Here is a 25,227-nt window from a genome sequence, read left to right as displayed (position 1 = left end):
GTGCAGTGTAACTGTGTCAGTTTCAAAGGTTTCTGCCCCCTGCACAGAATTTAGCAGCCTTGGCAACAGCCATTTACAACCATTATTATTTAATACTAATGTCGTAGCTGTATCTGGTAAACCCAGTTGGGAATAGGGCCCTATTATAATGGGCTCTGTAAAAATACATATGAAAATGCAATTTGAGTTATGTGAATAGTGTAACTCAAATCGACATAGCTTAGATCTACTTACCGTGGAGTGCACACTATGCGATGTGGACAGCTTCCGGTGGAATACAGGAGTCGACGGGAGAGCGAACTGCGGTCAATTTTAGACCCGCTAAATCGACCACTGATGCATGGCTTGTCGATTCCCCGGTAAGGGTAGACAAGCCCTGAGAAGAAGAAATTCCATTAATGTGAGAGGAGGGTAACTTAGGACAGAATTAAATAGCCTTGAAAATGAATGGAGGAAGAACAGGACATGAAAAAAGGAAAGATTCAGATTTTCCTTCTTGCTTGTAGTCGCAATGAAAGGTGAGGGTGGTTTTTTGTTTTTGTTTTTAAATTTTTAGGTTCATACAGCCATTTAAGTCCTGAGAACTAGCAGAGGACAAATTTGTCCCCATTGTGGTAGATCTCAGGATGCTGAAAGGTTAGATATTAATGTTAATGTTATATCAGCAGTCTTTGATACTGTTGATCTTGAGGTGTTGACTGCTTAAGGTGGCTTTAGTCATTCTTTCTAAGATATCCCAGAGGGTTAGAAGGGGAGGTTGCTCATTTTCCATGAGGGCTCTCGCATAAGAGGTCTCACAATATTCTCTTAGTGGCCCACTTCCTTTTCAACAAGTATGTGAAGCTGGTAGAGGAGGTATTGAGATGTTATGGGCCTACTATGTCGTCGTCATGCTGATGATGCTCATCTTTGTGGGATTTTTTTGTTTTGTTTTCCCTTGGAGAACCTGAACATTGCTCTTTGCTTTTCCAGTGTTGGAAGAAGTAACCAAAACTGATACTAGCTGGTGTGCTCAAACCAGTTAAGATGGCAGTATGCTTGTTGATATTGGAAAGCGTTTTGAGAAATTGGCTGGGGTATGCGACTGCACATTTATTTTAAGGGTAGAAGTCAGCTGTTTTTCACAGTTGATAGATTTGTTTGTAGTTCTTGAATCCCAGGTAGTGGCAGCAGTTGGAAATGCTGCCTTCTTAAGTTTCTTGGCTGGCCAAAGAGTGCATCTTTTCCCCACCTATGTAGACTGTGCCCTCATTATTTGTCTTTATCATCTCCTAGTAGACTACTGAAATGTGCTCTCATGTAGTTACCACTGACCATCACTCAGATACTTCATTTAGAGTAGAATATGACTGCTTGCTTTTTACAGACCTGTAGGTAGAAGAGACTATACTATCGTGGTGCACTGCACTGGCTGCCAATCCTCTGCTTAGTCAAAGATAGATTATTTACAGATGTTCTAGCACCTGGCTGTCTCAGAGATCATCTCTACCCATGTATCCCTTTTCAGAATATACCATTATTGGGAATGCTTTTGCTTTCCATCTGGGGATGGAATCCTGGAGTTACTGAAAAGGTATTTTCAGTACCAGATCCTTGGCTCCGTAATGCCTTTCCACTTAGTCTATCAGAGTCTGAGTCCTGTATCTTGCGTCATGTCCTAAAAGTGATATCTCTTCGGTTTGGTTTTTCTCTTATCTCCTCAGCCGCTAGTCTCCTTTAGTTGGTGTTCTTGGTTTTGATTCTCTTTTGCTGTAGGGTGTATGTATTAGATTAGATGTCTCCTGGTTAGGGAACAATATTGTGTTACATACCTGGACTCTACATACTAAAGAAATAGGCACCCTAAAATATGTCTAACAAGTAAAATGCCTGCAAGGGATTCTAGACTCCAGGTGGGCACTAAATTTTCTGATTGAAGATTAATGTGTACACATCACAAGTGGTTCCAAATCTGGCAAGGGAAAATGCATAAGAAAAAATGTAATTGAATAATGCTGAGTGACAGCATAATTGGACTGGTGAAGAAGTTGTAAAATTCGGTTGTGAGCATGCATCTGAAGAAATGTCTGACCCATATAATATCTTGTGTAAATTATATCTCAGCTTTCAATGAAGCCATTTTATAATTCTGTGTACATTCATCTGTCAATGTCCTTTTGCCTTAAAATTGTTAACCCTATTACCTCTTTAGAGCAGTAACTGCACTCCTTCCTGTGCCCATTATTAGTACATAGGCTGTTAAATACTCTGCTGTGTTATCTACATCCTTTTAAGAGGAGAGAGAATTTTCTCTTTGAAATAATAGCTGGTATTTCCCCAATATAAGTCAGACTGCTATTTTTCTAAATGTAGCAGAGAAGCCATAAAAAGAAGCATAAAGATGAACTCCCTGACAGCATATCCTGTGGAAAATTAATCTATAAACTTCAGTTATTGAAGAGAGAGGGTAAAAGCAATACTGTTACAGCTGCCATATTAATAAGCTGTTTCCTCTGGCTTCTGTTCTCTTAGCCTGTCAGATACACCTTACATTTTGACATGTCAAACTCTAGACTTGTCATCTGTCCTAATAGCTCAGTTTTCTAAAATATAGGCAAATTCCCTTTTGGTGTTTAGGTAGTTTCTTTTTTCTTGAGTCATGGTATATATTGATTTTTCATAAGGCTATCTCATTTATAGATGGCTCTTGTCTCAGTTTACACAGAGACTGATTATTGAATCAAGTCAATTTCAAACAATCTTTGATCTTCAGATGATTTAACTATGGAAATCTTTCTTCGTTATTTTTAATGCCCTTGGAATTTTTCAAATAGATAAACCTTAATAAAAATTTTTCCATTAAATTTTCATGTATGTAGACTTTGTATTGCAAAATGAGTCAAGGTAACACCTTCCTAGGCAGTGGGTTGTTATATGCAAATTAAGTTCATAGTGGGAATCCATGTGTGCAATAAAGAGCACAGCTCTTAATATTTAGTTTACATATAAGTACAAAATCCAAAACTGTTGTATTTCTACTGATTTTTATAGGTACAAAGTTAACTTAAATCACACATTTTGTTTCAAATTAGCCTCTCGTTCAGAAATGTTGCTTGTATGGTAAAGATCAGACAAATAAAAATCTTTTTCTTCACTTGTTTTCTTCATGCACTTGAGAGCACTTTATGTGTAAGTCACTTTCCCACTGCTTCCTCGCTAGTCAGGCTGTGTTTTCACCTGTTTGTGTTTGTCTTTCACATAGTAACAGGATGTGAGAAACCAGTTTGAAAAGTAGGAAAATGATTGTAAACCCATAAAAACTGGTATGGAGACTTTAAGGCATGTGTAATACCTGAAACTATTTTACATTTTCCCCCGCCAGTGGATTTCAGGTTGCTGATGTCTTTAAAATTGGACAGGTGGCTGTGAGATGTTTGCCTGTGTATAGACTGTAGGATTGGTCCAAGGGTTCTTAAAGTTATGAAAAGAGAGGATGGATGAAACCAAACTAAGTGAATTAAGCACACTTGTAAAGATTTTTTTAAAAATGCCAACTGCAAGCGAATGCAGTCAGGAAAGAGGGGAAAATTTTACAGGAAAAAACAATGTGTATATAATATAGACCCCTGAGGGCAAGAGAACAAATGAGATTTTTACAGAAGTCGCTAACCAGCTCTGACCTATGGTAAGCAGGCCAGGTTGTAGAATTATGAGCATAGCATGATCCTTTCTCTTTTGAGGCACATCCTTATTAATGCTTTTAATTTTTAAGTGTTACAACTTAGTGAATTTATATGGAGTTTGTTTTTAAACTAAGATTTTGTCATAGGTTTTATACATTATGAACTGAAGCTGTGGGGGAACTGTGGGGAATCCTTAAAATGGCATAGTACTTTAACGGTTTGCATTGAGCTTCTTAATTTGTGTAAGCTGTAACACCAGACTGTCAGCACTATCATTGTTACAATCTTCCAATTTCAGAAGCTAAATTTAACTTTATAAATTTGCCATGAATTTGAAATTGTCATAAAATTTGCACCCAAAAGAGAATGTTTGTGTCTATTTTAATAGATCTTTCGTAATTCAGTTTGATTATTAACAGAACTGGAATAGTACACCTACCTGCTCACCAGTAGTGAGTCAGATTGGTGAATAGAAAATGTAGTTTTGTCTGGTGATGCAGAGAACACTCTTGTTGCCGTGTCAACAACTGTCGGGCTCAATTCTGCACTCTGCCCAGTGGAATAGGATGCCACACATAGGCAGGAGTGACTTTGTCACTGTTCCTGCTTTGTTGGAAGGGAGGAAGCAGGGGACCCCACTCTGATTTCCACCAAGCAGCTGCTTCTGGAAAGAAGTGCACTCTGTCCTCATTATTTCCTGCAAGAGTCTTGGTTCACTCTCAGGCCACAATGTGTTGTTCTCAGACATAAGACTCTGCTCTTCCAAACTCACAATGAAAGCATTGTGTCTGACAATACACCACATACCTTTCCTTCATTATGCATTCGGAAAAGAAGTGGGAGGGGCAAGGGAGCAAATCCCTGGCCCTCTCAGTGAGAGGACTTAGGATACCCATGTGGAAGATGCTCTTTGGCACTTTACATAGATGCATTGCTTCCCATTTCATGATACTCTGACACAGTGAGGACTGCTCTAGTGGTTGGTACTCCAATGGCTCTGCCGAAGGGCAGGAAGAACCAGCAGATAGCAGAAGGTATTACTGGTCCTCTAACACTGTTAGATACTGCTGGTTGTCATAGATGCTGAGAACTATACTTTTCCAGCCAGTGACTTGATCTCTACAGGGAATTTTCTTAAACTTTTAGCACTCTAGTTTTGTGTGCCTTTTTATTTTCATTATTTTTAAAAACTGAAAATAATTTATAGTCTGGTTAAATCCTCTGTGTGTATGTGTAAGAAATAAGGAGTTGGAGATATTTAACATTGAAAAGCAGCCACTGTGAATTTTCTCAGAATTTTTTTTAAACAAATTTAATTCTTGTGAAAATCTCTAGTCTGACAGAATTGGAAAGTGAAGTCCTCTGTTCAGCAAACAAGTAGAGCTTGTCAGCGAGCAGTACAACGCTTCCTGCCCTTACTACGTACTACAGTCCTGATGATGAAGTCCCAGTTGTGTAAATAATACTCCTTTGGTGGGATTGCAAACTTACCTGGAATGAGTAAAACAGTGGGCTATTTGAACCAATATAAGAGTCCGTTTTAATAAAGTGTAACAATTTAAATGGCTAGCACACATTTGGAGCACAGACAAAGAATAAGTTGTAGTAAAGTCATTTACCTTGGAGAGAGAATAGCATGAATGGAAGACTTTTAACTGGACGGAAACAAGTCTGAAAAAACATAAGAGGTAGAGCGAATAGCAAACGAACATGAGAACACTGGAGACAGTATAACATTAAGCAGAAGTATAAACTTTATGCTTTATCATACACGAGGAGAGGGGCTGCAGGTGAGGGATGATCGAGAAATTATTTCACGGTAACAACTAATATAAATGAAGTAAGAGTACTATTCACAACCTCAAAACACGATAGGACCAGAAACAATAGTCTGAAGTGAAGGAAGGCAGGGAAAAGTCCTTAAGAGCAATTGGAGAGCAGAATAGACTCCCAAGATATGTGATTGAAGCACCATTGTTATGGATTATTATTTTTTAAAAAAGGCTAAAGACATTAATGTCAGTCATGTGGTGAGAAGCTCTACAAAAGATACGATGTCAGACTGGGTGACCAATCTTGTTTTTTCTGGTCCTGCTATCTGAATTGTACTCGTTTGGTCCTTGGCCTGCCATTGCAAACTGTTGACACACATGTTTAATTGTGAAACTTACTGTTGTGGTGTGAACATTTAACTCCCATCAACTCATTTCATGTAAATCACCAAACAGTTATTGTATAGTATCAGTTTTTGGACCTGGTTTATTTTATGGGGCAGAGAATGAATAGAACATGAAAGCATAATGTGTCTTGCCTCTTGGGGTAAATCCTGGTACTTGCATTTGAAGAAAGCCAGTACACATGGTTAAATGGGTATTTTATCATTAATAGTTAATTCGTGAATTGATGGCATGCTAAAGCCTACTGAGCAGAGACTCTCATGACTTTGACATTATGTAGAGGTTAAGAGACAGCATTTACCACATTTCATATGTATGAGTAAAATATTTGTGTTTTAGTATCGTGTTTTAGTGAAATTAGAAGTGTTCATAATTTTGCACTGTAAAATCATGAGTGATTACAGTTAGAATGGACCAGAATTATGGATTTCCATTGTACAATGGCTGTCAACTATTTTTCTTTGAGCTAGCCATCCTATTGAAGTCATAATGTTTATATCCCAAATCATCCGAGCACTCCATTAAAATAGATCTTTTAAATGAAATTTGTTCCTCTTCAGGTGATCAGAAGTGACTCCTGGCTTCCCTTTCCTCCTCCACCATTTTAATATACATTTATTGGCTGTTAATTATACAGCAGTTCAGTTAAGTTACTAATGGTGTTCATTTATTGTTTTGTACCAAGATTTACAAAAATAGGCATCTAAATCTGTATATAAATAAGTGACCTAACTTTCTGAGGTGTTGAGAACCTACAGCTCCTATTGAAGTCAGTGGAGGTCCAGATATTGTGTAACTCTGAAAATCAGGCGACTTATGTAGGTGCTTAACTTTAGGTATGCCGGCTTAAAATTCTTGGCCTACATTTATATTTCTTCTAGTAGAGTAGAGTCAGCAAAGCTATGGAAAAGTAGTGAATTTTATTGTTTTGCACAGAACTGTTACTCAATTTCTGGGACAAATTCTGCCCTTGGTATCACTTGCGCACCCCCATTGAAGGCAACAATGGGTATTGTACAGGTGTAAGGCAGAGTTTTGAAGGTAATTGGGGTGAATAGGTCAGGAAACAACATGGCTTGACTTCTTGGCTAGCAGTGCTACCAGTTATATTTATATTTAATATATATTTATATTTTTTTGGTCAAGTCAAATTTGTAATCATTCAAGCACAAACATGGAAACCAGTAGCATCATTTTTACAATAACCCTTCACGGGGAGCAGGAGATAGAAGCCGACCATACATTTTGTGCATAACTGGAGAGAAACAAAATGCTGATGCCTATTGAAAATGTGTAAACTAAATATTTTGGTTCAGGTATGGACTTCTGATCTCAACTGGAGATTGTGTATAGCTTGTGTTCTTTGGCCCAACCTGGTACTTCATACTGTAGAATATTAGGCCCAGATCCAGCAAAGCACTTTAACCACATATGTAGTCCTGTTGCCATTAAATGATTGAGTGGCTAAATAATCCTGTTTGCATTAATATTTCCTTATTGGTTTGCATGGCCATGAAATTTTTTTTGCAACATTTCTAGGAGGGATGTATCACAAATTCCTGATTTTTCTCCCGCGCCGTCCTCCCCTCCCCCCCATATAACCTAAAATTTTAAAATTCAGGCCCTGTTGGCCATGTGAACAAAAGATAAGAGCACTGTCCAAAAAACGCCAAGCAAAACCGTGTTAGTGGAGTTTTAGGGGTGAGATTTCAAACACGCCAGTCAGAAAATTCAGTTCAGGGCTGCACAACAAGCTTTACACCATCCTTTTATGAATATGTAATGTTTTGTATTGTATGTGCTGTCCAATTTTATGTTGCAGTAGTTCTGTGCAGTATGGCACTCACAGCTGAGTTTCACAGCTTTGTGGATTTGAACATGAAGTATTCCAGGTATACCAGAGGTACGTTTACCTGTGTATACCTTGTATCCAGAGCATTACAACTTGATTCATTCTCCAGAAGCAGCAGACTGAACCTACACTAGAACAGTTGAGATGAAATGTGAACTGAAAACTTTTTTTGTAAACTTGAAAACAAAAAGCAACAGCATCAGCAAAAAAAAAAAAAAAAATCCACAAAAGCAAAACCTACCTGTAAACGTTAAAAAAATGAAACCATTTTAGAATTCAGATATTTGGATATTTTAAAATTGGGTACTTCTTTATTTAGATGATATGAAAAGATTTCAGTGTTATGTATTTTTACTGCAAGTGATGATGATATAGTAAAAGTATGGTTATGTTCAGGATGGCGACTGTTTTTAAAAAAAAAAAAAAAAAAATAGCATCTTCTGAACCCAACAAATGTTTCCTTTATCTCATCTGCTTAATTTTCTGAGCAAATAAGATTTTTTCCAAAAAATAACTGAGATGCAGAACATACCTTCTTCCATTTTCTTCAATGAAATTTCAGATTGCTCCAAATCCAAGCATTCCTGCCTTTACAGAAGTGAAGCAAGAAAACTTTGAAGCATTGTTAGGTGTTTGTCACTAACTTTTCTAGAGGAAATAAGAATACTGAGTTTGAATTTGAGTAAGTAAATGAAAGAATGAACTGTCTTCAAATATGTGATTTAAAAATCTAATTTGTTTTTTTAGTTTACACACATTCTGTTATGAGTTCTTAAACTTTTAAGCACACTTGTAAAGAGTTTAAGGTTCTCCTCCTGTGATGGTATGTACAGACCCCACATGGGGCCTGAAGGGGCTATAGGGCAGTACTAGTCCCAGGTATCCTGGCCCCTCCAGACCTGCAGAGCATGCTCCAGCTGGAGAAAGGGTTGAAAAGGGAGCAACCCAGCTCAGGAAGGGAAGGTCTGGGGAGGAGGACAGGCCTTGCCTGGAAAGCTCCTGACAAGGACACCGGAGAAGCCTTCTCAAGGGAAGAAATTTGCCTGTTGAGCTCCTTTAAGGCTGACTGTTTTGCTTGCCTTTGCTTTTTCTTTTTGCTTTATGTCAGACTGGAGCCGGAGGAGAAAGGCAGACAGTAGGATGTGACCCAGGGAGGGTAACTTGAAAGACACCTTTGGGGGCCAGACACGGACCTTCCTAGGGTCCTGGGTTGGAGCCCAGTGGAATGGGTCGGCCCGTGCTCCCCTACCAACTGCTCCTAATATGGTAGAGACGTAGACTTTCTGCCCACCTCAATGCCCCTCTGATTAAGTGAGGGACTAGACTGCAAATCCTACCCATGAGGGGAGTGAGTGGCAGGGCTGGGGACGCTAACCACTAGGCCACTTGACGCACCAAGGACCCTTTTACACCACCTTGTAAGCAGAGGACACTTGAACAACATTAGGACTATTAAAAACTGATGTTCCATTTTTACTTTTGTTCAGTACTGATGTCTATTTAAAGATAGTCATTTCAGAAAAATAAATACTGTAGTGATGTAAGAAAAATGCACTATTTTACTTCCTACCTTCAAGAATAAACGCCGACTCAAATGCTAGTATCAATTCTGGAGGAAAACTTGGAAAAATGTACAGTCAAGACAACCCCAAGAAACACAGATTGGAAGAGTAGATGATTTAAAAACTGCATATCTTAATAAAGGAGAGATTTCTCCCAAAAGGAAAATGGTAACTTAAATAGGACATACCATTAAAGTTGTGCAAAAATGACTTTTATAAAAATGAAGGTCAATAAATATATTTCTATAAATTTAATTAAAATGAAAATTTTAAAATTTTGCCCTGAAATACAACCATTGTAATGCTAAGAACTTGAACATGAAATTAATTTTTTATTTCCCAGATGAGAGAAATGCAGAAAAGTAAGCAGAATATAAACAATAACAAGTAAATTGGATTTTAAAAATTATTTCGTTTCAAATGATCAGTGGTGACATTAGCAGATAAATTTGTCTACAATATGACTTTATATTGAGTGTTCCTTAAATAAACTAATGCTATAATTCTGTCTCAATAGACTTGCCCAGTGAACAAATGAGTCAAATTTTGCTCTTGTGGATTGTCACCAAAATTCTTCTTAGGAGTTTCTTGGGTGGTTTATATATTTATATTCTGATGAAAGATGGAAAGAAACTAATACATTATCATTAGTTGATTAAGAGCAGAAATACTTGCTCTTAGGAACTTGGCATGCTATGTATGACTCAAATGAAAAAAGTAAATAGCTGCTGGATTAAATATTTCAGTCCTACATAGTTCATACAGGCAAAACTACTGAAGGCAGTTGAAACATAAAGTATATTATCATGGACAAATATTTTATTAACTTTAGAACTTTTGTGAATGTTAGGCAAATTATTTTTCATAGCCAAATGTAAAGGCAGAACTTTGCTTTCAAGGATTTGCTAGAACTTCAGACTGTGTGTGTTCTTAAGAACATATTTCTATATACATCAGGTGAGATGATTGTTGTCTGAAGCCCCAGCACAAACTAAGAATTTAAAACTGTGTGAAACATTAATAATAATAATAATAATAAAAACCCTTGCAGTGATTGGGAAGCTCATATGAAACATTTGTAACAGTATTTCAGCTGTCTTACTAGATATTTCTTTATTATGTTAATAGAAATTCTGATATTTTGGCCCTTGTCAATGGCAAAAGTATCTGAGTGCCTTTTAGTTTAGCAAATTTAGCAATCTTAAAGTGAGAGACTAAAGCAGTGCATTTAAGTATTTTCTTATTGGGTGGAACTTTGAAATATTACTGACTTTGGTATAAATCTGTATACTTTGCTTTTGTCTATATGGGAAAATTGACTGGCATAGTTATAGTGGAATTATAATTCTTCTTCTATTGCATCTTCTACTTGCATCTGAAGAAGTGAGGTTCTTACCCATGAAAGCTTATGCTCCCAATACTTCTGTTAGCCTTAAAGGTGCCACAGGACCCTCTGTTACTTTTTTCAGATTCAGACTAACACGGCTACCCCTCTGATACTATTCTTCTATTGTTATAGTGGTTAATTTCCATGTGTTTTACATACTCTTGTATAAATTTGTTTTTTCTGAATTATAATGGCAAACACCCTAAAGTAGCCTTTCCCCTTTTCTTAATATGTTCTTACTTCAACTTGGCTAGTGACCACATAGAAAATAGTTTAGTATCTCCCAGGAAAATATTTTCAGTTACTGATTAACATTACATCCCTACCTCCTATGGGGATGGAGAATGAAGCAAGGTGAAGCCTCTTTCTTACATGAGTGGGAGGAAGTAGCTGGACTTCTCTGCTACAACTGAGAGTTGAAAGTAGAAGCTATAAGTGGTGGCTGAATTTTATTTGATTTTTCACTAAAGATCTATTTCTTGAGCAACTGATTTTTTTAATCTGTGTCCTTTTTGTATTCATTTAAGACAGATTTAAACCTGCCTGATTATTGTTTAAATATGGGCTTTCACCATACCAGTGCTCCATTGTCTGCTAATGACTTGTGCAGCGAAGTGAAGATACTCTGTGTGTTATCACATGAATTTCCATGTAACTGAATAGAGGTGAAAAATGCAGGTTAATTGTAGGCTCAAGTTGGTAAGAGTCAGTCTTAAACACAATATCTTAAAAATGGGTTCACAGGGTAACCGTAATTCTGGCATTTCTCAATTTTTGAGTGCTTGCCTTTGTAACATTTTAATGTAGTTATTTTTGTTTATAATAGCTTATATAAAAAGAACACTGGAAAAAAAAATCAATCATGTGCAACCATATAGACTCTCACATGCTCCTGTTGGAGCACAGAGCTTTACCACTTGAATTAATGGAATAACTGGTAGCAGCTGTAGTAGACTGTTTTCTGCGTGGAACAGCCTCTACGGAGGGAACAAATACACCTTGCCAGTGGTTTTACAGTTGTTTGCTAGATAGCAGTGGAATGTTGAGACTTGGGAATCCTGGATTCAGTTCCAGATTGTGGCGGGGTATATGTTCTAATCAGTAGTTACAAATTGTTGTGCCTCTGTCCCTTTGGCTCTTGCACCTGTTCTTCCCCTCCCTCCATCACTTGTGCCCCTGTCTCCTTCACCTCTTCCACCTCCTCTGCTCACTCCCCTTCTGGATTCAAGTCAGGCTGTTTCCTCCTTTTTCTCTATGCTGTGTGGGCATCAGTAGGGGGATATTGAGGGCACAGGAAACACCGTATCCCTGCTCTCAGTCCTGAGCTCAGCACCATAGGAAAGAAGTCTTGTTCAGCCACAGGATGGAGCGTGAACAATCTTTGATAAGTTTGTAAAAGCTGTGTGGGATGGAGTATGCTCAGTGCAGTCAGAATTGTTGGAGAATATAGCTGCCAAACTTTAACAAGCCTCTGAGTATTTGAAAACTGAGATTTTTTTCAGTGGCCTATAATTCAGCCAAATTTGTGTTGGATTTTCCTGGAAATGGCAGAAGTCACATCTCTAACATCAGGGAGGTCTTCCTCTTCCTCCTGCCAAATTTTAAGTCTCTGCTCTAAAGCATGGTGATTCTACAGCTTCTCAATGAAACAGCTGTAAGAACTTTTTAACCTAGGGGAAGACTGTTTTTTCCTAACCTTGTTCTTGGACAAGGCTGAGCTGTTTTAGCGAGTATCTCATAAATAAATAAATAAATAAATAAAATAAATGAGTTTTGGCGAGATAAAATCTCACGCTTCAGTACATAAGCCAACTTCTAACTATTCAGGGTTAAGGGGAAACTTTCCCTGGGGCAGTTTACTCATACCTACTTTCAGCAGTTTTCTTGCACTTTCTTCTAAAGCTTCTGGTATTTATAGTTGTTGGAGAGAGGATGGTGCACTGATTCGATATGATAACTCTTATGTTTCAAACTAGAAATAAAACAAAATGGAGTCGTAAATCAAATCTCAGTTTTGCCTAGTTGAGTACACGGGCTCAAGGTAGGTGGGGAGGAGGGGAAACTAATGTAATGGGATGAAAAGGCAAATCAATAGTCAAGATTTTTTTTCCTATTCAGTTATTTATAGAATCTCAAATGATCAAAATTGGTCATGTGGCCATTAAATACCAACCATAACTCGATGACCTAAGTCACTGACTTAATGTAATAATAAAGTTAAGATTGTGTTGGATTTTTTAGATACAGAAAAGTTGTAGCCAAAACAATATTATAGTAAAGCATCACTACAAAAATGTCAAAATTAGGAGTGCTGTTACTATAAACAGCATGGCTGAACTGAAACATTCTCATTCATTTAGCCTTTGTTGCTCAGAAAGCCATTCTCGTGCTTGAAAAATGTAATTGTCAGCACATCAATTGCTTAAAATAGCACTTCAGACACTAAAGCTCTGACATGGAAGCGCCACTGGAAAACATCCTGTAAAAGACAAATACTGTAAACCATGTATAATAAGCTAAGCTTTTTCAATTTTTTTAGAAATATTTTAAACTGATTTCTGAAAAACTTGCACTTTATAAAAATTTTTTTAAATTGTTATTCATAAACCATAGAATGCTTGTAAGAAGGAAGTTGCAATGCTTTGGCTAAAAACACGGGTTAATTACATTATAAATGCAAATATTTAATTTAGTTTTTTGTTTCCATAAATTTATTCAGGGCAATTAGCCATAAGTAGATATAAAAGACAAAGGAAGAAGTTCCATCAGTAGGGTGCAAGGCCAACACACCTTAAGGGTCTGGGCTCCTCTGATTTTTCCCTACCCCATGTCTTTTTAGATGCTTATCTGTCTACTGGCAGGGTCCACAACAGGACCCAGGTGTTCTTCGTCTTCGATTCAAATGTCTTTCTAGTAGGGGTCTAATAAACTTGAAGATCTATGCTGGAAGCAAAAGGCACTTTCTATTGTTCTCTTCCTTCTAGCTGGGAGGGGGGGAATCTCTTCTACTGCCCCCTTCTAGAGGTGTTTCTGCTGCAAGAGGGAGGAAAGAGGTGTCATTTACTATACCCTTTCCAGTAGCCTCTGTGAATAACCCCACTGCCTGTCTTTGCTCCTATTTTTCTAAGCAGCATTATTATTAAATTACCATATTTCTTTCATTTCAGTGCTGTTTTCAAGGTTCTAAATAAAAACAGTGAAACTAACTAGTCTTGTTTTTACTGCTCTCCTAGCCATTCAAAGCGTTTCCCTTGTCACTGGGTCTTTTTTTAATCTCTGATTTGTGTGTGTATTCACTCTATCTTTTTTGCTCGTGTGTGTTACAATAGCTAGTCACAACAGGGAAAGTCAAGGACTTGACTCTGAACATCCATGTCTCTTGTTTTTAATGGCCTTTAATGTCTCATCTGTTGTATGCATCACCCTAGCAACTCTAGAAAGATGTTTAAGAATTCCTGAAAAAGTGTACTTCAGAGTTGAGTAGCTTGGTTAGTTTTTAAATTACTTTGTCTTGGTAAGATCTTTACCATCAAGAGTTAGTCAGCATGGTGAATGTATCTCTGCCCTTTCACCTGTGGTGAGTTTGGCAGCAGAATGTTTACAGCGTAAAACATAGTATGTATGTTTTGCCTGGTTGCCACTTGCAAATGAATATTCTGCTTAATCATCATTTTGTACCTTGATAGAGATCTTACTTTTGTTTTAAAAAAGTGGTAGTTCTTGCATCTACTGCTAAATAGATATTCTTCATTGGAATGCTTGTATACATGGGTACAAAGAAAATTTTTTCTCTGTGAAACAATCTCAAGGATTCTTGCTGAAATAAAATATTGGAAAGGAAATTCTCCCTAACAAATTTAAAATGTGAACAGTTTAAAATACTACTTTATCCATAAATATTGAGTTTTTTTTGTAAATTCAATTAAAGTACAGTAAAATAAGTGAATAATTGGGGGTAAGAGAGAAAGCAAATTAGTGTAGTAGACTAAATACTCTATTTTATGGTTGAAATAGGGGTACAAAAATTATTGAAGGCACCCGAAAAAAAGGGAAAAAGCAAATACACCGTTTGTAATATTTCGTAGTGTACCTCCATACTGTATAAGAGTTGAGCATTTAGAGAAATATATAAGACTTCTAAATTTACTATAAAAACAATAAGGAAAATTGTTTTGAAAAAATGTAGTACCAGATTTGTTAGAAAAGTGGTTTCAAAAACAAGCATCCACTGAGCGCTACTGTAGCATCTTCTGTCTTGCTATTTTTTTCTGAATTTTAAATTTGGCATTCAAAGTCTTTTGTATTGTACTGTCTGTACATGCAGTCGTATATCACAGTATGGTTAACTTGCTCATAGACAGACAAAAATAAAAATTCGCTCAGTGCAGGAAACAGAAATGGTACTGGATATATTGAATATCCTTTAAATTTTTTTGCTGAGTACAGTGACTTCATTAAAGTTGTCCATAGGCCCCAGGATTGACTGCTGTAGGCCCCATGTTGTTATCAAATCTATTTCAAACCTGCTGGCTTACCTTAATTAGTAATTGATAGCCTCTTAATCTAAACTGAGAAGGGAATTGTGTGATCAATGTAAGTTTCAGTTTTGCAAAACCTCTAGTCTTGCATTATAACTGCTCAGTCTCCTTTTTGGGGGAGTGTTACCCGCACAAAATTCTGTTACTCACACTCTAGGAGCCCCCACCTTGACCCTTTTCCTGGGGCTCAAGGCGTAACGCTCTTAATTTAGGCACCAACCCTTTTCTTTCCTTACTCTCTGCGGGTTTGTGGTGTCTTTCACCAGTGAAAGAGCCTTACACAGTAATATCCTATTTAACCTCTCTTTATTAATAATCACCAAAACACCATGTACATGCTACACATATGATGCTCACCACTCCCAATAACACAGATGAACTTTTCTGGATGGCCAGTCAGGATCAGGTCATCTGGGGGACTCCAGTTTCTGCACGGTGCCATTGGCAAGATGTTGAGGTCTGGCAGTTCTAATCTTCGGGCTGTATTCTGGAGTTGGTTTCCAAAGAACTTCCTTTTGGACTCAAGTTTCACTATATAAACTAGAGTCTTGCTTAGCTATACACTAATCATTTTACTAAAATTTTACTAACTAATCCTAACATATTGTAACAAAATTCTCTAACCAATCATACCTCACCACCTTAATTACACTTAGCAAAATTAATTATGTAACAGACAGAAACAATCAAAGAACCAGACAGAGATCATGCAGATAAACAATAGAGAAGTGGGGACTATAAAGTTAAAATAATAAAGTGAGGCTTTCACAACCACAACTGTTGATAACTGATTTCTTGCCAGACAGAATGCTATCAGACTAAGTTTTCTTTAACCATCTTAAGATCTGTTTCTTTATGTAGTGATAGTGGGTGCTATTAGGGCAGGATCCCCTTAACCGTCTGATATTACATTGTTTGTTTTAATGTAATTTAGATGGAATGCGAGGATGTGACTTTCTGCTTCTTGGGTAATGACTGCTGCTCTCCTAATATGGCTGCAGACAAAGGCCTTAGGCCTTAAAATATGGCTACAGGAAAAGGCCTTATCCTTACAGTAAGGAAGTATCCCATAGTACTTTTGAGGTCGTAACTGCTTTAATTGCTGAGACTAATGTAAGAGCTCCTAAGAAATGGGTCCCAAAGTTAGAGTAAAGATGAGACACAAGCTTATAACACTTGAGCTGCCAAGAGTGGTTGTGCTAGGAACTGATAAGTAGTGCCAACTTGAGCTTTAGCCTATACCTCCTGATGCGGGAGCCAAGTTGAATTAAAAGCACCACCACACTTGAGTAAAGGGTTTTTGTGTGTAGGTGGGACTCAAGTTAGTGGCAACATTAAGTTATAACTTGAGGTTAAGTCTCCAGTCAAGGCAAGTATGAAGTGCCTAAATCACTTAAAATGGTACTTACATGCCTTAGTCATTTAGGTGCTTTTGAAAATGTTATCTTTGAGCTATTTTGTAAATATAGGTATTGTATTTGATTTTCAGCAGCTGTTCCAGGAATCATGGTTTAGAAGCTGAAAGATTCCACACACATTTTAGTGATTGTGGCTTCTGGAGGAGGAAGTTAACTGGTCTGATTTTGGTATAATCCAAATTACTTTGAATGTGATTACAAATTAGTGGTAGAATGGTCATTAATCTGAGGTCCAGAGAGTCCTGTAGATGTCACTCTTAAAGTATAAATGGATTAGCAAAATATCAATTTTAAAATAATCCTAAACAGCTGAGTAAGTACTCAAATTACTATATGTTTAACAGATTATTTAGCAACATGCATTTTCCAACAGATGTCAAACATGGAAATCGGTAGCATTGTAGTAAATGACAGAATTGGGTGTAAAAGAAATGAAAAAAACAAATGACATAAAGCTTCCTAATTGCCCAAAAACCAATTGGATGGTGTATAGTTGATGCACAGGACTGCTTGTCAAGAAATTTGGGATCTATTCCCATTTTTGCCACAGTCTTAGGTGACACTCTGAGTTTTATACAGGAAATGATCTGTGCTTCATAGAAAAATGGGGATAGTACAACCTTATCTAATAGATGTGTTGAGTATAAAGCTTTCCCTTAATGTTGGTGAAGCATTTTGAAATACTTGAATGGAATGTGTTATAAGTATCATGATATAAAATATTGCATTAAAATGTAAAGAATCATATTTAGTTATTTTTATTACTGTTCAGAAAATAGTTCACTTATTTGGCTGTTGAATTTATCCCTGATACTTGAATAATTAATTTGTATTTAAAATTGGCAACACTAGTAGAGTTAACTGAGTGGCCCTTCTGCTTTTGTGGATTGCCCTGAGATGGAAGAAAACTAAGTTCCTTGAACATCTTTAGCACCTGAGGTAATTGGGACAACAGGATTGGAAATTAAATTAAATATGGTCGTTATTTTTTACAATTCTTACTTTGACATGTTTACAGTGTGCCAGGTGCTGTTCATACCGACAGAAAGATCCTTGCTGTGGACTGTTTAAGAAGACAAGCAGTGTACAAAGGATTGGGGAGAGGGATACAGTCTGAACGTGTACAGCAGTGGTTCTCAACCTGGATCCCCCGGGTCACCAAGTAGGGCCTGCGTTAGACTTGCTGGGGCCCAGGGCAGAAAGCCAACGCCCCACTACATGGGGCTGAAGCCCAGGACCCTGAGCCCTGCCACTTGGGGCTGAAGCCTGAGCAATGTAGCTTTGCCAGGCAGTTGCCCTGCTTGCTACCCCCTAATGCCGTCCCTGGCTTTTATATGCAGAAAACCAGTTATTGTGGCACAGGTGGGCTGTGCAGTTTTTATAGCATGTTTGGGGGCCTCAGAAAGAAAAAGGTTGAGAACCCCGGTGTCCAGTATATGTTTAGTTACTGAGGGCTTTTTTTTAATATATATGACTGCCCCATAACTTGTTCATTATAAGTGGGCTGACATCTTCAAGGCATCACAGAAAAGGGGGTCTTGAGGAGGTATTTGAAGGAGAGGTTAGAGGCTTTATTGATTAGTTCATGGAAGATGTTTGATACTTGGGGAGCAGCATGGAAGAGAGTGCAAAAATATATTGGCAGGGTGGTGGGCAATGCGTAAAATAAGTAACTAAAGAGAGGAACAGCTGTGAAGGTACTTAAAAATGAGGACGAGAGTCCTTAATCTAATGTGATGGGAAATGAGCCAGTGGACGAACGGAATGAAGCAAATTTCGAATGATGCATGAGGAAGAGGTTGTTGTAAAGACTGGAGATGATGGAGGGCTTGAATGAGAAATGTAGCAATGCGGATAGAGTGAAAAGTCCAGTATTAGAAACATGACCGAGGAAGAAATAGAGTATGTGGACACAACCTTCGGGGGGTGTGTGTGGGGGGGGGGGGGGGGGGAGGGGGGGGGTGTCTGTTTCTTCCCCCACCCACGTTTATGGGTATGTGAAAATATTCCAGCCAAACAGAATGGGGAAGGGGTTATTTCTGAGAGCTTATGTACAGTGCCTGTTCTGCATTTGATAACTTTTTATATGTAACCTTATTACCTTTACTCTCCACCATCTTTCCTTTCCTCTCTCCCTACTGTTTGATGCTCCCTGCATTTTGTTTCAAATTAATTTTTAAATTCTTCGAGGCAGAGACCATAAATCCTATCTGTGCAGTGCCTAGCATAGTGGACTCGAATCTTGATTTAGACCTTGGGTTGGCATTGCAATGCAAAATCTATTCTTTGTATTTAACTATTGATAACTGTGCATGTCCATAGTTGGATCATAGGCTAGCTAATGACTTGGAAATGTAGCAAATCCTAAATCTTAGAGGGACCAGAATACTTTTCTCAAATTCCTAAATAGGTGCAGAGAAGGGCCCCAAGGCTTACTAGAAGATTAGAAGGTTTATGCAGAAAGACTTCAAGAGCTTCATTTTTTTTTAGCCTTCAAAAGAATACCATAAAAGAGGCCTAATTAATATGGAAATATCAACGTCGCCAAATAAATACTTAAATAAGGATCTAATCAGCTTACAGGAGACCACCATCTGAAGCTGGTTAGAGAGAGGTTTAGAGTGGATATTGTGAAGAATAGGCACATCATTTTCCAAGATGATGTAGACCTGGAACAAGCTACCAGAGAAGGGAGATAGTTTTAGTAAAATCTACTTAAGAAAAGGATAGCTCTAATGTCTAGTGATATTGTCAGATATGTCTGATAAGCAAGCAAGGTTTTCTTCCTAATACATGTACCAGTGATTCTTGTTAGCCTTAAAGTTCACTGTATTTGTGTCGTATTGAATTATGAACTTTCTAAAAAGATCTTCTGATCACGGACATGGAAGTAAGAGTATTAGAGGATGAGTGTCAAGAGATGATCAGGATTGCAAACTAGTTGGGGGTGGGGGGGGGGGGGGCGGAAGAAGTGTGTTTTTGCTTGAAACTGGGGAGAATTACTAACCAAATACAAAGTTAGTCTCCTATTTGTTGAAGTATGATAGTGTTTCTTTTGACTGTGGGAAATAGCAAATAAAACATCTTTATTCTGAATGTTGGCATCTGATAATGTTTAGAACGTTAATCTTATTTTTAATAGACTGTTTTGAGCTCTTGAAAACTTTTATTTTCCCTGTAAGCTAATGTAAACAGCTCAGTATTTTCAGTTGTACGTACCTCAACTCTGTGTGCTATTTTACCTCTGTCTCCTTTTTCAAATGCGTTCTCAAAACTCTCCAGTCCCAATTAACCTTTTTTTGCTGACCTCCTTTCTATTCATGCCCTCTTGCTTTCCTATTGTTGTCTTCCTTTACTGTGTTTGTCTAATTTAGATTCTGAGCTCCTGGGGAACCTTGTCTTTTTATCATTTGTAATGTACAATAATCTCCAATGACACTGTATCAATGTAGTACAATATTAATAAATTTGTGTAAGAAACATATTTAAAAGATCTTTCTGCATGCGAAAGATGTGCATTTGATTGGCAGTTCAGTATTACAATGGTATAAGCGTCTCAAAATGGCTTATATGCACAAAGATGGAACCTAACTCTTCTGTGTTAAACCAAATAGTCCTGTATAGTATATTAACTAGTAATTGGATGTGCTCTAATAATTTAATATAGAGCTAAATTATCCAATATCCTTCGCAGGTGCCCTTTGCCAAAACTCCGCTTGTAAAAATTCATCAGAAATTTTTGCTTGAAGCGTGGTGTGTTGATTAGTAGCCTATGGAAACAACATTTTAGTGTTGCCACGTGAAGAATTAAAGTGAATGATTTCAAGTACATTTGCTAATTTAAGTCAATAAAGGAAGTTGGCGGGGAGTGTTAATTCAGTTTTCAGTGTTGCCTTTTGAATTGAGGTGAAAGAACTGACACTGGTGTTTCCGTTTTGGGAGTGATCATGTATGTATAACTGAAGGCTTGGGATTAATGATAGTCCTAAAAAGGCTTGCCAAGTTGCTACATTTAAAATATTCTTTGGTTTGGTTAGTTTGTATGCTTTAGGTAGATGGGTTTTGATAACTTTTTCTCTTCCAATATTCTGTTGGGTATATGATGGGAACAGTGGTAGGTGTGCAACATGTAAGAGAAGTGAGGGCGGTGCGAAGGCAACAGGAAAAAGTAATCAAAAGAGTTCTGTATGTAATTCTAACAAGTTACATTACCCTTAAATGATGTAGAGTCCCTGAGATAAGCAATAGAGCGGGGTTGGGGTTAGTCGACTTCTTCCAAAATGCATAGTTTCTAAAACTGTTGGATATTGCCAGACTGTTGGATGGAAGAGCATATAACTGCAGGCGTGCCGTTTCTAAAGTTATATTCAACGATCATAATACTAAGTGTGTTTACATAAATTTAATGCACAGTAAACATATTCTCTGGGCATACTGAAATAAGATTTGGGAAAGGTGGTGTTTTGCCGTCATTTATGAGAAGTCAGGTAAGTGAACAGATGCTGGTTTTTAAATGACTAGAGAAATGAGTTGTGTAGTCAGTAAAGCAGAGAGTACTTGGACTTTCTGTATTGGAGGGGAGCTGGGGCGGGGGCAGCAGCAGCGCCGAAGTGGGGTGAAATGGAAACAAGCACTCTCAAAACAAAGGCCAAAAAAACCCCTCTTGATCTAAAAAAATAAATATAAAGTGTTATTTATAATTACTGTTGCCTAACTAAAATTCTAAGAGTTCTGGAACCTAATTCAAGGCACTTAAAGCACTGCTTTTTTCCTGTGTGTTCTCTTTTTTTACATATTATCAAACCTTTCAATTATTGCACAATAAAACATTACATTTCAGTGATCAAAACAAGCAGTAGACTTCTTCTGTATTTGCATTAATCATTTCTTTGTCCTATAAAGGTTAATGAAATCAATTTAAATAATTGGTTTTTCAGCGCAAAGCTTACTTAAATAAAAGTAATAATAAAAAACAGCTGAGGCACAATAGCAAAAAGGTTTTGAACAATGCTTTTTAGGTTGTATGTTATTGAGCATGTGTTGAGCATTTGTGTATATAGTTATCCTATATAAATCTAGAAAATTGTAAATTTTTCTAGGTGGTGACTTTGATTTTGTAATTTGAAATTCATGTTCCAAATAGACTTACACACAATTAGTGTGTAAGTCTATCTCAAAACATTTAACAACTCCTTGCTTCTTCCAATAGCTGTGCGTCTGCTTTTTTGAATCATTTTTTTTATTGGCAGACATGGAAAAGCAATGTTAATTATGGAAGGGTTTATTTTTGGGACTTTCCTCATAGTTCTCTCAATTTATGAAGACTTATTTGCATGGTTTTGCTTTGTCTGAATAGTGCTCAAAGAGCAATAAATTTTAAACACCTTTTTAAATGCTATTACTAGTAGGGGCTACGTTTTAATTTTACAAATTATTGGTCTTGATACTGCAAACACTTAAGTAGTACATAATTGGACTTGTGAATAATCCGATTAGCTTCAGTGGATTACCTGTGTGCATAAGTGTTTTCAATATTGTTTTGAAGTAACAAAGACTTATGCTGCTAAGATTTTTATAAAATTACAGTTTTAGCATCATATGCTGCTAAAACTTTAATTTTATAAAAACCTTAGCGGCATAAAATCTTTGTCACTTCAGAACAATATTGCTTCAATGTAAACCATGAAAAGCTTAGATTTTACAGTTTATTGAAGTTATTGAGAATTTAACATTTTCAAACCGTAAAGTTAGCATGGGCCCACTCAGACCTGGGGTGTCTGAAAGGAACTGGGACCAGTCCATTAGCTTTTCCTCAATGTAACTGTTAGGGAGACCAAGTTGCTGCAGATTGTTTTAAGTTTAGGAAAATGGAAGTTAGATGCAGGACACTTTTTTTTTTTTTTTTTTTTTAATTATCCATTCTTAAAATATTTTTAACAGGTATTAAATTTATATGGCAGAGAACCTGTGCTTCACTTAATAACTAAATGATGAAAGAAAGAAAGATTTAAAATTAAGCCATATAATTAAGCCATATGTCCAAACTCAAAATTGGACATATCTCAGACCAAAACAGGCCCTCATAAACTGGTGCTTTGGTAAAACAGTGATAAATATGCCATCTCCATTTCAGTACAACAGTTGGAAATATCATTAAGTATCCTAAATCACTGACCTCCAGACTACAGAATTTCATTTTTATTTCTCTCCTTTCTAAAGTTGCAGTCCATCTTTTTTTTTTCTTCAGAGTGATGAACTTTCTTGTCTACTCAGCCACCCCCCACTATCCCCAGCCATCAAAGAATATCACCAGATCAGGTGTAAGGAATTTGATTACAGGTTGCCCTCACTTGCAATATCTCCTTCGTTTTAAACATTCATTACTCTTCCTCATGTAATACTTTACCTTCCCCTTCCTTGCGTCACTGTACATATCTTCTCTTTCAGTCCCTTTTTAAAGTCACTTGTTCCTCCAAAAGCCTGGATCCAAATAGGGTGAGAGATGGGGAAGAATGGCCGTATTTCCTATGTGTACAGTCTGAGCATTTCTCTTTCGCCATTCTGTGTTTGAGTTCTACTTTAGTTTTTATATATGGCAAAATATGGTACTTATGTAAGCGTCTGCATCACAAACAGTCATGCCATTATTCAGTATTTAATTGTGTAATACATTTAAATTTTTCTCATGTATAGCTTTAGATTTAGCTATTTCAGTTACCCAAATCAGATTACTTGTAAAAACTAAAACACAACTATAATTTTTGTCTTGTGTTTGGGTTTTATGATTCAAACTTAAGTCTTATCCTTGCCATATGCTCACAACCCCTCTCCTTCCTGGTTCCTCCTACTTCAGGGCCCACTCAGTCATCGCTACAGCTGCCTTCAGTTTAACTTTTGTGAGTTTATCATTAGATTTTATTCAATTTTTTTATCCAACTTCATTTAATTTTTCCTTCAGCTTTCTCTTTTTAGAGTACAGGGGAGGAGTCCGAGTAGAGCTGAAGCCTGAAAATAAAAACTTCAAAAGGTAGAATAGCATATAAGAACCTATTAACTTACTTTTGCTGTGTGCCGACACAGCATTCAACTCCCCTACTGCACCTTGTAAGGAAGCAGAAGAGTGCAGCAGGAGGGGTTGATGTAGTGAAGCCAATAACTCGGACATATGTTAATACTACAGAGCTTGTAACATTAACATACATAATCATTCAGAGCTTGTTACTTTTTGTTTGCTTTGTTCAACTGAGGAGCAGACTAAGGTGGGTGGATTGCAGCCAAGAAAATGTTGGTATGTTCCACCATCCTCACTCAACTACATCCAAATCCATTTTTTTCCCCCTCTCTGTTAATGCTTATTTAAAACTTCTGGCAGGTACCAGAGGCAAAACTCAATAAAATTTGGCTGTACATATTCCCCCTCCTTAAAATCCTACTTTGGACCTAAACACTGAAATTTATAGTGTGGTACTTTTCTCTGCAAGTTGCTTCAGACAGTATCTTTCTCTAATTTTCACATTTATTATTTAATAATAGTAATAATAATAAAGTAAAAGGTCCCTGCTATCTGGTTGACTTGGTACTTTGGACTACCTTACATTGTCACTTCAGACTGTCACAGTGGGACCCTGAGACTGAATCAGTGGAAACCACATTAATCCTCACTTCTTTCATTTAGTAAAGATATATCCTCCTCTAATGAAAGAAATTCTATGGACAGCACCACCATGGATAACAATTACAACAGAAGCCTACCTCAGAAGCTGAAGATTGCAGTCTCTCTATTTAATTGATCAGCCCAACACACTTGATCTCTCCAGTAATGAGTATTAACAAAACATTGTTTAAAATGGCAAGAAGGCCTCTATTTCAATTATCATTGTTATTTCAATTCGGTGTAAGAACTGGGGAGGGCTTAAAGTGCAAAATTAGTATTAGAAGTGGGAATTTTGCTGACTTCTCGGAGAAGGGTCCCTATTGATATGACAGTCAATGTAAACAAATAGTCCCTTTCAACTCCCTTTGGAGAAGCTTTTTTTTTTTTTTTTTAGATTAGTTTTTCTCTGGCTTTCATTAAATACTGGATGCAAATGTACATTTTGCTGACGTGTCTTTTGACTTCAAAGAACCCTTTGAACTTAGATTGGTGCTAGGTATATCGACACAAGAGAGGATTGCGTCCCCCTTCCAGTACTTTATAGTGTCTCTTCTCCTTTCACTGAGAGTGCTGTGAACCAACACCTTTTCCTGTAGAGATTCCTTTTAGAATGCCAGTCAGACTCTTGCCTAATTTGTGATGGCCCCTGCCTGTAGTGTTTCATTTTCTTAACTTCCAGTTTGGTTATAATTTTAAAAAGTAATTCTATCCATTCGAGTTTATATTTTATGACTTCTCTTGGATGGTATTTGTTCTGGCACCAGCTTATCTAGCTAGGGTCCAGACTTTTTGAAAAGTTTCCCCTAATTTGGGGTGGCTTAAGCGGGAGGATGCCTCTGTAAATGAAGCTCAATATGTCTCAGGGTGGGCACTCAAAATTAGAGGCACTCAGAATCAGATGCAACTTTTGAAATACTCAACTTTAACTACTTAAAAGCAAAATTTTGCTGGTTAATTGGGAAAAATTCTAAAACGTT

General features: G+C 37.2%; 1 protein-coding gene across 4 annotated transcripts in view; it reads left to right on the top strand.

The window, feature by feature from the left end:
• The window catches only part of TSC22D1 (TSC22 domain family member 1), a 137,612-nt gene that overhangs the window by 4,652 nt on the left and 107,733 nt on the right, over positions 1-25,227 (top strand). The gene's annotated exons all lie outside the window — the stretch shown is intronic.

Source organism: Malaclemys terrapin, chromosome 1, assembly GCF_027887155.1.
Source record: "Malaclemys terrapin pileata isolate rMalTer1 chromosome 1, rMalTer1.hap1, whole genome shotgun sequence".
Taxonomy (NCBI): domain Eukaryota; kingdom Metazoa; phylum Chordata; order Testudines; family Emydidae; genus Malaclemys; species Malaclemys terrapin.
Note: the sequence above shows the minus strand (reverse complement) of the source record. Positions and strands in the feature narration are given on the sequence as shown.